Below are 13,425 nucleotides of genomic sequence, written 5' to 3' on the forward strand. Positions count from 1 at the left end.
ACATATCTGGTTCAAAGGGTAATTAGGGACTATGCACCATTCATTGGCAGTGGTGTCTCAGAGAGGGTAAAATTGTTTACACTTACCAGTTTTTACAGTTACACAGGACCCATCCACCATCAGGATACAGCTGCATGTTTTCCTGAACCAGTCCTAATCCTAATTTCAGGAAATGGATAATTTTCCCAGGTCTTTTCATAATGCTACTGCTTTAGTCACAGATCAGTATGGGACAACATGCATAATCCCCGAATAAAATTCTCTTATAGCCTCGACAGTGAAGTGGTACATAGAAGACTTCAAAACTGTAGCTCCTTTTGGATTCCCCAAAGCATATCTGCACTTTTCTTCAAGTGAGCCTCTTCCTCGGGAGTCAGAGTGACCTTCACCACATCTGAAATTCCATTCTGTCCCAGAATGCAAAGAACACTAAGGAAGACATCTTCCTTCATTCGATAGAGACCCATAATCATGGTTGAAATTGGATGAACTCTTCGAAGAGTCTTCATAATACTTTCTGCTAAATCTGCCACAGACAGTCCAATGGCCCAGGATGTATAGCCTTTCAGTTTGATCACCTCATAGGCACTGTCAACAACTTCTTTATGAACCTCTTTCCACTGTTCCTTGTCTGCATCAGTGCCTAAATCAAGATTCAGATTCTTGAAGGAGACACCAGCAACATTTACTCCACTACACACTGACACACTAGGGTCTCCATGAGAACCCATCCATGACAGCTTAAGGGGTGAATTCCCAGCCTCTCTCCCATCAGGTAATGGAACCGAGATGAATCCAGATTACAGCCACTTCCAATGACACAGTTTTGGGGGAAGACACTTATCTTCCAAGCCAACTAGGTCAGAATATCCACTGGATTGGAAACAGTAAGCAACTTGCAGTTTGGGCTGTCCGTCACTACATTAGGAATGATGAACTTAAAGATGTTTACATTGCGCTCGACCAAATTAAGACGAGCAAGCTCGTCTGCCAAGTCCTGATTGCACAGGCCATGCCAACAGCACCAACCCCAACAACTGTAATCTTGTTCTGGGGGACATGATCCTCCTTAAGACGATTCACAATCAGCTGATCCTTGAGACTTTCCATTCTGGACTTGGAAGGACTGGAACTCCAGGGTGCATGAAGGGTGGGAGTCGGAGATGCACTGCGGGAAGATCTGGACTCAGCAAGAGCCGCTCCATCCAATTTCTTGATTTTCATTCACTATTTAATAGTGTCTTATACTTGGAAGTTATAGATAAAAATACCACGTTTTATTTGGTCAGCAGCACACTGAGACACACAGCACCCTATAAAATTATATTTGGTATCTCATATATGTTACCCTTAGTATCCATTCAGAATATCACAAGAATAGCTCAGTGCCCTTTTCAGTAGACTTAATCAGTGTATGATCATTTAAATATTATTTAATGCATGTATCCTCCCTGGTTAACTGGACATTTGTATTTTCTGATCTTCATTTCTCTCATATCAGCCCCTAATCCCTTACCTTCTGTTACTGCTCCCCTTGGCCCAATTGCTGGATTTCGATGAAGTCAGCTTAGAAAACACCCGCCAGGCATGGTGGCTCACTCCTGTCATCTAGCTACTCAGGAGGCTGAGATCTGAGGATCTTGGTTCAAAACCAGCCCAGGCATTAAAATCCGTGAGACTCTTATCTCCAGTTATCCACCAGAAAAACAGAAATGTGGTGGTGGCTCAAGGAGTAGGGAGGTAGTGTTGAGCTGAAGAGCGCAGGGACAGCGTCCAGGCTCAGAGTTCAAGTTCAAGAACAGAAAAAAAAACTAAAGAAAGAGAAAAAGGAAAAAGAAAACAATCTCAGCTAGGTGCTGCTGACTCAGGCCTATAATCTGAAATACTTAGGAGGTTGAGATGTGACGATTTGGAGTTAGAAGCCAGTGGGGCAGAAAAGTCTGTACAGTCTTCTCCTCAATGAACCACTAAAAAGGCAGAATGGAGCTGTGGCTCAAGCAGAAGAGCAGAATCCTTGAGCAAAAAGAGTCATGGACAATGCCCAGGTTCTGAGTTCAAGCTCCAAGAGCAGCACACACGCATGCACACACACACACAGGCAGACACACAGGAAAAGAAATGACACCCCCTAAATAAAACTGGAAACATATCATTTCCTCCTGATCCTATTGAAAGATGCATGGGGTGTGTGTGTGTGTGTGTGTGTGTGTGTGTGTGTGTGTGTGTGTTTGTGTTGGTTCTTGGCCTGGTGTTCTGGATTGGAGAATTCTCCCTAACCTTTTGTGCTGAAGGTTGGTGCTCTATCACTTCTGCCACAACTCCACTTCTGTCTTGTTCCTACTGAACTGGAAAAAAGGTCCTGGAGGACTTCAGGCCTATTATGACTGTGAGTTTCCATCCTCAGATCTCAGCCTGTGCAGTAGCTGGGGGTTTGGGCTGGAGCCACCGGCACCAGAACTGATTTTTGGAGTTACTTTATTAGAGATCATATATTGTACACACAGTGACACTCTGGGATGTATTATTTTTTCAAATTTGAGTGTATGTTTTTCTTTCTCTTGATGGATTGCTCCGGCTGAGACACAGTGCTGAGTGACAGGGGTGAATGCAGGCTCCTGTGTAACCTAGATCTTTGAGAGAACCTTCCAGGTTTCTCCATTCAGTACATTGTGTGTTGTTCCATTACCAGAGAGAGAGAGAGCTCTCCCCTCTCTCCTCCACGCCCCCACCTCTCTCTCTCTCTCTCCCTCTCTCTCTCTCTCTCTCTCTCTCTCTCTCTCTCTCTCTCTCTCTCTCTCTCTCTCTTCCTCTCTCTCTCTCTTTTTTGTGGGGTTTGAACTGTAGGCCTGGGCTCTATCTCTGAGCTCTCAAGGCTAACACTCTCCTTGTTTGAGCCACAGCACCACTTTCAGTTTTCTGGTGGTTAATTGGAGGTAAGAGTCTGATGGACTTTCATGCCCAGGCTGGGTTTGATCTCTGATCCTCAGATCTCAGGCTCCCGAGTAGCCAGTATTCAGGTGTGAGCACAGGTTGCTCCGTTTACTTCCAGCAGTTTTATGGGTAGAGATAAGATTGTCACAGACATTCCTGCCCAACCTGGCTTGGAGGCACCATCCTACATCTCAGCCTGTAAGACCTGATGCTGAAATTACAACAGGAAACCATAGAGAACATAACTGGAGATATAGCCAAGACTAGTACTTTCTGGAAAGTTCTGTAGTATTTCATTAAATAGGAGGAAAAATTGACAAAAGGGATTGCAGCAAATCAAATCTTTATTCAGAGCATGGGAAACCATGATAAGAATGAGAGATATGTGTGGGGTATTCACTTATAAAGAGCCCCAGTCCCAGAAGTTAGAAGGAAAGCCTCTCAGATACTCAACATAAAACATAAAGGGTTTACAATTAAGTTGACTTCCCAATGAGGAAAAAGTTGGATAAGATAATGTTTGTTTATTTATTTATTCATGTATTTTTTTTGTTTGGTCATGGGCTTAATCTCAGGGCTTGATTGCTGTTCTTGAGCTCTTCAGCTCAAGGCTACTGCCCTACCCCTTGAGTCACAGCACCACTTCTGGTATTCTAGTGGTTAATTGCCAATAAGAGTCTCACAGACTTTAGAGCCTAAGCTGATTTGAACTGTGATCCTCAAATCTCATCTTCCTGAGTAGCTAGGATTACTGGTGTGGGCCAATGTTCACAACCAAGACAATCATTAAAAGAGGTAAAAATGGTCATGAAGAAATCCACGAAGAAATATTCAACCTCTTAACTACACTACATAGGATATGCAAATCAAGAAAACAGTGTGATTCTATATAATGTCAATGCTGAAGGAAATCTACAACACCAATTCTGGTAAAGTTGAGAAGAAACAGGTGTGCTCAGACACTGTTTTCTGACGATGTCACTTAGTATATCTATCACGGAAACAAGTTCTTACCTGAGTTGAAAGAGAAATTAGTAAAAAAAATATTCTCTCAAACTTAAACAAAATCTCACATGTAAGGCCATACCTGCTCTTCTGAAAGTGTTGAGATTTTATTTGGAGTCTTCTATGTGTTTATTCTGTTTCTGCTAAGTAAAAAATCAAGTCATTTTGTCTTGCCAAATGGCGGACACTGACACCTGTTAACTCAGCTACACAGGAGACTGGGATCTGAGGACTGGGGTTTAAAGCCAGCACAGGCAAAAGTCTATGAGGGTCTTATCTTTGAATAGCTCCCTGATATGGGGATTGTGTAGATATGTCTCAAATAGCAGAGGAATAACCCTGATCAAAAATGCTCACAAACAGCACCAGACACTGAATTCAGTCCCAGGGCTGTAGAAGAGGAAGATGAAGAGGAAGAAGCAGCAGCAGAAGTAGCAGCAGAAGCAGAAGCAGAAGCAGAAGTACAAGAGGAGCAGGAGGAGGAGGAGGAAAAAGGAGGCAGAGGAGGAAGAAGAAGTTTTAGTTTTAGGAGGAAGATTTAATATAGAAGGGCATAACTTAAGGGGATACTGTGTAACCTCGGACTGTGATAAGTGGTTTCTATGCTCAATTAGAAATGACCAGAAGAATTTGTATAACACCTCGCCAAATGGGAATATTAAGGAAAATTCACACTGACAAGAATGTTGTTTTTCTGAAGTATAGCAAGTAAATTACTTTCAAAAACAGATGTCCACATATAGACAGACAAAGCCATAGGGGCTTTGCAGGGTATACTTGAATTCATATATATTTTCTAGATGGATATATATATATATATAGAGAGAGAGAGAGAGAGAGACTCAGTATATACATATACTGAGTACTATAATGAAGGAAAAGAATCAATGATGCTGATATTCAGCCAATTAGTCTTTCCTCTTGCAGTAGTCTACTTTGTTCTGTGCTTCACAATCCATCAAGACAGTAGACCACTCTTCCTGGTAGTCTCCCCAGAGCCCCCATCACGTCCTGGTTCCTCAGGCTGTAGATGAAGGGGTTCAGCATGGGAGTGACCACTGTGTACATCACCGAGGCCACCTTGCTTCTGTGGGCAGAGGAGGACACTGCAGAGCTGAGGTACACCCCAAGTCCTGTCCCGTAGAACAAGGAGACCACGCAGAGGTGAGAGCCACAGCTGGAGAAGGCTTTGTGCTTGCTAGCCGTATTGGGAAGCTTCATTAAAGAGGAGAGGATCTGAGAGTAAGAGAAGAAGATTCCTAAGGCAGCAAACAAACCAAACAACACAAAAGCCAGGTACACACAGATGTCATTGATGAGGGTGTCAGAGATGGCCACTTTGTGAATTTGAGCTAGTTCACAGAAGAAATGGGAGATGGTGGTTCCCAGGGAGAAGGTTAATTTCCTCATCAGTAGAACATGGAGCAGTGAGATGCAGAAAATGAGAAGCCAGGACACCAGAACCAGGAGGCCACAGAAGTGAGGGTTCATGATCACTGGGTAGTTCAGTGGGTGACAGATGGCCACAAAGCGATCATAAGCCATCACAGTCAATAGAAAATTATCCATTCCACCAAAAATCATGAAGAAATACACCTGAGTGAGGCACTCCGGGTAGGAGATGTCTTTCCCTGGGTCTGGATGTTCACCAGCATCTTGGGGATGGTAGTAGTAGTAAAACAGATGTCCACAAAGGACAGGTTGGAGAGGGAGAAGTACATGGGGGTGTGGAGGTGGGGGTCAGAGATGACAGCCAGGATGATGAGCAGATTTCCAAGCACAGTGATCAGGTACATGGACAGTAAGAGCCCAAAGAGGATGGGCTGGATTTGAGGGCCATCTGAGAGGCCCAGCAGGAGGAATGGTGATTCCCCTGTGTGGTTTTGTGCTGTCATATCCCTGGCTGTTTTCCTTGGGACAAGTAAGGAAAAGTTCAATCAATGCCCACTGCCAGCTCAGGTTGTCATGCCCTTCCCCTGCCAGATGCCTTTTTTGTTTCCTAGGTTGACCTGCACAGCCAAGATTGGCTACACTCACTTTCGTATTGTAATATGTGGGTAAATATCTCTGTCTTGTATTCACTGACTGTGAGATTTTGTGTTTTGCTAGTCCTGAGGCTTGAACTCAAGGCCTGGGCACTGTCCTTGGCTTTGTCAAATTCTGAGTACTATTAAGTGAGCCACAGAAACACTTTCAGTTTTTTCTATGTGTGTGGTACTGAGGATTCAACCTCGGGTGTTCGTGCATGCTAGGCAAGCACTCTATCAGTAGGCCATGCTGCAGTCCCTATGAAATGTATTTTTCTAAACCTTATTCTTCCCTACTTGTACAATGGGGCTGCAATTCAATGATCAGTTTTTGAGTAAAAGACCATTTCATCCATGTCACCACAACTCCCCCCACTCCAACCCCTCCCTCAGTTCACTCAGTTCCAGCTTCACATTTGTACACTGAATATTAGGAATGATTTTGCCCACCTTTCTTCTCTCCATTTCTCTGTCCACCTTTTCCACTGCCTTTACCTTTCAGGAAGCGCTTTCAACACTCAGGTACAATGAACTCTTTTACCTATTTTCCTGGTGGAGGGAATGTTCACCATGTAATAGGACTGAGTTGTCCTCCCGTTGTGTGCAGGCCATGGAGCGAGCATCAATCATAGGAATGGGAGCATATGTGGGGAACATCTCAGTACATGGAGTTCCCAGATGTCATTCAGCCCCATTGCCTGGAATCCAGGCAGCGTTCCTGGACTGAACTTTTCTCAACACAACACATCTGTTACCTACGTGGATGGAATACAGCATGGCTGGTCAACATGGCTATGGATGCCTCCCGACAGAATTACTTCTAGGTGATTTATTCCAAAATATGAGAGAGGGTAAAAAAGAGACTACCAGCTGCACAGAAATGAGGACAAAGGAACACAACATCATTAAAATAAACTACGCTATGCTTAGCACATTTAATTCATGCCTGTAATCCTAGCTACTCAGGAAGTGGAGAGCTAAGGTTTGGGGTTGTAGGTCAGTCTGGGTAAGAAAAGTCTGTCAGAGTCTTATCTCCTTTTTGTAGCACTAAAAGGATGACAGTGGATCTCGTAGTAGCCTTGAGTAAGTAGTCTCACACACACACCATCCATCACTTGCATGGGATTTCATGCTCTGGAGCAGGAACATATTGTGTGGAAATCAGCAGAATTAATGGATCATGCAATAGTAAACTGGATGAAGATGATTCATATGCTGAAGGCTCTGAAAGAGCAGTTTGTCTGGAATATTTACAAAGAAATCTTAAGGTTTGAACACTAGTGTTTGTCTTCTCCAGAACAATTACAAGTGTCAACATCTTTTATGCTCATGCAATGGAAGGTGTGTAAATCACAATGACAGCATTCGGGAGGAAAATCTTCTTGGAAATGGAAATCATTTGTGCTGGGGGGAGGAAAGATGGAGTAGGAAAGGAAGTCACAGGCCTTTTAGGCTGAGACAACGAATGAAATCAGCCCCGCTGTCCTGTGGATGAAAGGAGAACAGAAACAGACATATAATGGAATAGTATTCAGCCTTTAAGAACAATGGATTCCATCCTGTGGAGGAAAATGACTGGAAGCAAAATAATCCAGGTTCAGAAAGACAAATGGTACATGTGTTCTCTTCTTCACAGTTTTGTATCTTTGTATCTATTTGTCTGCCTACTCAGCTAGCTATCTTCTTACCCACCTTCCAACCCACTGTATGTCTATTATTTATGCAAGGATGTGTCTGTCTATCATGTACATACCAGGTTACTGTGATATCTCAGTTTCTGTGTATGTGTGTACTGTTATCTATTTATGTATGCATGTGTATATCTGTTTTGAGAATTATAGCTCTGTAATAGAGTCTAAAGTTTGGAATTGAAATTCCTCCAGCGCTGTTCTTTCTGCTAAGAAGTGTTTTTGCTATACGGGGGTCTTTTATTATTCCATATGAAATTTTGGATTGCCTCTTCTATTTCTTTAAAGAATGCCATTGGGATATTGATGGCTATTGCGTTGAATTTGTAGATAGCCCTTGACAAGATTGTCATATTCAGAATGTTGATACTTCCAATCCAGGAGCATGGGAGGTTTTTACATTTCCTTAGTTCTACTTTAATTTCCTTTTTTAGGGTTTTAAAGTTTTCATCAAAAGCAGACCAGAAGATCAGTGGAACAGAATAGAAAACCCAGAAATAGAACCACATACCCATAGGCAACTTGTATTTGACAAAGGAGCCAAAGATGTACAATGGAACAAACACAGTCTATTCATTTATTGGTGCTGGCAAAACTGGGCAGCCACATGAAGAAAACTAAAAATTAACACTAGCCTTTCGCCATGCACAAGCATTAACTCAAAGTGGATCAAAGACCTCAACGTCAGACCCGAAACTGTGAAATTGCTACATGATAATGTAGGAGAGACACTGGAACTCATAGGCACAGGCAACAGATTCCTGAACAGAATCCCAGGTGACAACAGATTGGAGAGAGACTCTATAAATGGGACTACCTAAAAGTAAAAATTTCTGTACAGATAAAAACATAGTTGCAAAAGTAGAGAGACAGCCATCCAACTTGGAAAAGATATTCACCAACAACACATCTGACAAATGCTTAATATCCAGTATCTACAGGGAACTCAAGAAATTAATCCCCCCAAAAACCCAATAAACCATTCACTAAATGGGCAAGGGAACTAAAGAGAGACCTATCAGAAGAAGAGATTAAAATGGCAGACAAAAATGTGAGAGAATGTTCATCATCTATGGTCATAAAGGAAATGCAAATAAAAACAACCCTATGATACCACCTTACTCCAACAAGAATGGCCAAGATTTTGAATTCAGACAATGACAGTTGCTGGCGGGGTTGTGGAGAAAAAGGAACCCTACTGCTCTGCTGGTGGGATTGTAAACTAGTTCAGCCACTCTGGAAAGCAGTGTGGAGGTTACTTAAAGAACGAAAATAGACCTTCCCTATGATCCTGCCATACCAATTCTGGGCATCTATCCTGAACAGCATGCCCCAAGATATTACAAAGACACCTGCTCAGCTATGTTCATCTCTGCACTATTCACAATAGCCAGGTGATGAAAACAACCCAGATGCCCTACTGCAGATGAATGGATACAGAAAATGTGGTATATATACACAATGGAATTCTACATAGCCAACAGGGAAGATAAAATAATGGCATTCGCAGGGAAGTGGATGAATCTAGAGAGAATCATGCTGAGTGAGACAAGTCAAGACCTAAGGAACAAAAGGTGCATGGTATCCTTAATATGCGGTTATTAAATCCAAAGTGTACAAGAGAGAGGACTCAATAACTGCATACCCAAAGCAATGGACATGGTAATGGAAATACAAACATAACTATATAGACAAAAAAACCTATGACTCTATAATTAATGTTTTATTTCATAAACTGATATGTTTCTATGACATACAAACCGTTAGCCTAATTTAGATTAAGTTGTAAAGACTAAGTCCCAGAGAATGTAATTAGAGATTTCCTCCTTGAACATTGCTTGTTAAAATTGTCATTTAAAATATGATGTAAACATAAGCCACATAATGTATCATTGTTGTTATTAAGGTACTATGTTATCTCTCATCACTTCTACTGTCTCTTGGTTATCTCATATTGTTACACTATCTCACTTTGTTATCTGATATATTGGATATATTTGTATTTGGTTATTTGAAATTGGATAGGGAACGGGGGAAAACAAGATGAGGGGTGGGGGAGGGGGGAAGAGAAATGGGGACCATGACGTGTGAAAGGGTTTCAATGGGTGGGAATTAAGGCACCATTTATCTGGCAAATATCTTGTAACCCTTCTATTAATTACAATATCAACATGTTTTTTTAAAAAAAGGTCCTTAACATTCTTAGTTAAGCTAATTCCTACTTACTTTATTTTCTTTGAGGCTATTGTGAAAGGAGTTGCTTTCCTGATTATTATTTTTTTATTGTAATTAGTAAAAGGGTTACATATTTGCCAGATAGAAGGTGCATTAATTCACATACATTGACACCCTTTCACATGTCTTGGTACCCATTTCCCTCCCCCCCACACACCGCACCCGTCTTGGTTTTCCCCCTTTCCCTACAAATTTCAAATATCCAAATACAAATAAATTCACTATATCAGATAACAAAGTGAGATACTATCCCAATATGAGATAACAAAGGGACAACAAAAGAAATGAGACACAACATACTACATTAAGGACAACAATCATTCATTATATGGCTTTTGTTTCAATATCCTGGAGGTTCTTTCAATTAGCTTCACATTATATGGCCTTATGTATCAACATTTTGCTCTATTGCAGACCTCTGCAAGTAGAGCCCAAGGTTTCTACTGATTATGACAAATGACGGAAACCATTGAGCCTAAGTTCCTTTGAGTCTGGCTTATTTCACTTAATATGATTTTTTCTAAGTCTTTCCACTCCCTAACAAATGGGGCGATGTCATTCTTTCTGACAGCTGCATAGAATTCCATTGTGTACAAATACCACAACTTGTTGATCCACTCATCAACTGAGGGACATCTAGGTTGGTTCCATATCTTTGCTATGGTGAATAGTGCTGCAATGAACATTGTTGTGCTAGTGGATTTAGTATGTCCTTGTTTCTGGATGTTTGGGTAAATGCCAAGTAGTGGAATTGCTGGGTCATAGGGGAGTTTTATGTTTAGCCTTTTGAGGCACTGCCACACTGCTTTCCATAGTGGTTGAACGAGTTTGCACTCCCACAAACAGTGTAGTAGTGATCCCTCCTGGCCACATCCTCTCCAGCATCTGTTGTTATTCATTTTCCTGATCCTGGCCATTTTAACTGGAGTGAGGTGGAATCTTAGAGTTGTTTTGACTTGCATTTCTTTTATGACCAGAGATGTTGAGCATTTCTTCATGTGTCTATAGGCTATTTTTGTTTTTCTTCAGAGAAGACTCTCTTTAAGGCTTTGGCCCATGTTTTAATGGGATTGTTGTTACTTTGGAGGTTACTTTTGGAGGGATTCAATTTTTTGAGTTGTTGATATATTTTAGATATGAGGCCTTTGTCCGTTGTTTGGTTGGTGAATATCTTCTCCCACTCTGTAGGCTTCCTGATTAGTTTACTAGCTCTGTCCTTTGCCATACAAAAGCTCTGCAGTTTAATGCAGTCCCACTTATCCAGCCTTTGTCTGATTTGTGGTGATTCTTGGTCCTTATTAAGAAAGTTATGACCTGTGCCAAGGAGGCCTAGTGTATCTCCTATTCCTTCCTGTAAATTTTCATTGTGTCAGCTTTTACCTCCAGGTCTTTGATCCATTTGGAGTTAATTCTAGTGCAAGGTGACAAAGAAGGATCCAACTTTAGTTTTCTACAGGTGTTTAACCCGTTCTGCCAGCCCAACTTGTTGAAGAGGCTGTCTTTCTTCCATTCTATTTTTTTGGCTCCCTTGTCAAAGATTAGGTGGCCATAGGTCTGTGGTTTAATATCTGGGTCCTCAGTTCTATTCCATTGGTTTTCAGTCCTATTCCTGTGCCAGTACCAAGCTGTTTTGAGAATTATAGCTCTGTAATAGAGTCTAAAGTTTGGAATTGAAATTCCTCCAGCGCTGTTTTTTCTCCTAAGAAGTGTTTTTGATATACGGGGTATTTATTATTCCATATGAAATTTTGGATTGCCTCTTCTATTTCTTTAAAGAATGACATTGGGATATTGATGGGTATTGCATTGAATTTGTAGATAGCTCTTGGCAAGATTGTCATTTTCACAATGTTGATTCTTCCAGTCCAGGAGCATGGGAGCTTTTTCCATTTCCTTAGTTCTGCTTTAATTTCCTTTTTTTCGGGTTTTAAAGTTTTCGTTAATAAGGTCCTTTACATTCTTAGTTAAGCTAATCCCTAGGTACTTTATTTTCTTTCAGGCTATTGTGAAAGGAGTTTCTTTCCTGATTATTGTCTCGTTCCTCTCATTGTTGGCGTAAAGGAAGGCAGTTGATTTTTGATGGTTGATTTTATAGCCTGCTACACTTCCAAAGCTTTGAATCAGCTCAAGGAGCTTGGGAGTAGAGTCTATAGGATTCTTTAAATACAGAAGCATGTCATCTTCAAAGAGGGATAGTTTTATTTCCTCTTTCCCTACTTGGATCCCTTTATGCTTGCATCTTGCCTTATTGCACTGGCTAAGAATTCTAGTACTATATTAAAGAGAAGTGGAGAGAGTGCTTTCCTGATTATTGCCTCGTTCCTCTCACTATTGGCTTAAAGGAATGCAGTTGATTTTTGAGGGTTAATTTTATAGCCTGCTACCCTTCCAAAGTTTTGAATCAGCTCAAGGAGTTTGCAAGTAGTCTATAGGATTTTTAAATACAGAATCATGTCATCTGCAAAGAGGGATCGTTTTCCTTCCTCTTTCCCTACTTGGTTCCCCTTTATGCTTGCTTCTTGCCTTACTGCACTGGCTAGGCATTCTAATACTATGTTAAAGAGGAGTGGAGAGAGTGAGCAGCCTTGTCTCGTTCCTGATTTTAGAGGAAATGGCTTTAGATTTTCACCATTAAGTGTAATACTAGCAATGGGTTTGTCATACACAGCCTTTATTATATTGAGGAATGTTCCATGGATTCCTAGTTTCTCCAGAGCTTTGAACATAAAGGGGTGTTGGATCTTGTCAAATGCCTTTTCTGCATCTATTGAGACAATCATGTGATTTTTGTCTTGCTCCTGTTGATGTTTTGAATTATATTAATTGATTTGCTATGTTGAACGAACTTTGCCTCCCCGTGATGAATCAAGTTTGATCATAGTGTATAATTTTTTTGATGAGTTGTTGTAGACGGTTAGCCAGTATTTTGTTGAGAAGTTTTGTTTCGATGTTCACCAAAGAAATAGGTCTATAGTTCTCTTTCTTTGATGAATCTCTGTCTGGTTTGGGGATGAGGGTTACACTGGCTTCATAGAATGAGTTGGGTAAAAAACCTTCATTTTCAATTTCACTGAAGAGCTTGAGGGGTATGAGTGTGAGCTCTGCTTTCAAGGCGTTATAGAATTCAGCTGTGAATCCATCTGGCCCTGGGCTTTTCTTAGGTGGAAGTTCTCTAATTGCCATTTCTATTTTAGAGCTAGAAATAGGCCTGTTGAGTTGGCTTAGTTCTTTTTGGTTCAGTGTGGGTATATTAATATTGGCTAGGAATTCATCCATTTCTTCTAGGTTCTCAAATTTGTTGGCATAAAGGTTTGAGAAGTATTCCCTCATGATATCCTGGATCTTGGTAATTTCTGTCGTGATATTACCATTTTCATCTGCGATTTTGTTTATTCAGATATTCTCTCTTATTTTTTTGTAAGATTTGCAAAGGGTTTGTCAATTTTGTTAATTCTTTCAAAGAACCAACTCCTTGTTTTGTTGATTCTTTCTACTTTTTTTGGATTCCAAATCATTTAATTCTGCTTTGATTTTAATAA

At 41.0% G+C, this 13,425-nt stretch overlaps 2 pseudogenes; both read right to left on the reverse strand.

Moving 5' to 3' along the window:
- Positions 1-299: 299 nt before the first annotated feature.
- LOC150068172 (L-lactate dehydrogenase A chain pseudogene) lies at positions 300-1,125 on the reverse strand (annotated as a pseudogene).
- Positions 1,126-4,884: 3,759 nt separating this feature from the next.
- Positions 4,885-5,831, reverse strand: LOC150068173 (olfactory receptor 7D4-like; annotated as a pseudogene).
- Positions 5,832-13,425: the final 7,594 nt, after the last annotated feature.

The sequence above is a fragment of the Megascapheus bottae genome, chromosome 1 (genome assembly GCF_031878675.1).
Source record: "Megascapheus bottae isolate mThoBot1 chromosome 1, mThoBot2.hap1, whole genome shotgun sequence".
Taxonomy (NCBI): domain Eukaryota; kingdom Metazoa; phylum Chordata; class Mammalia; order Rodentia; family Geomyidae; genus Megascapheus; species Megascapheus bottae.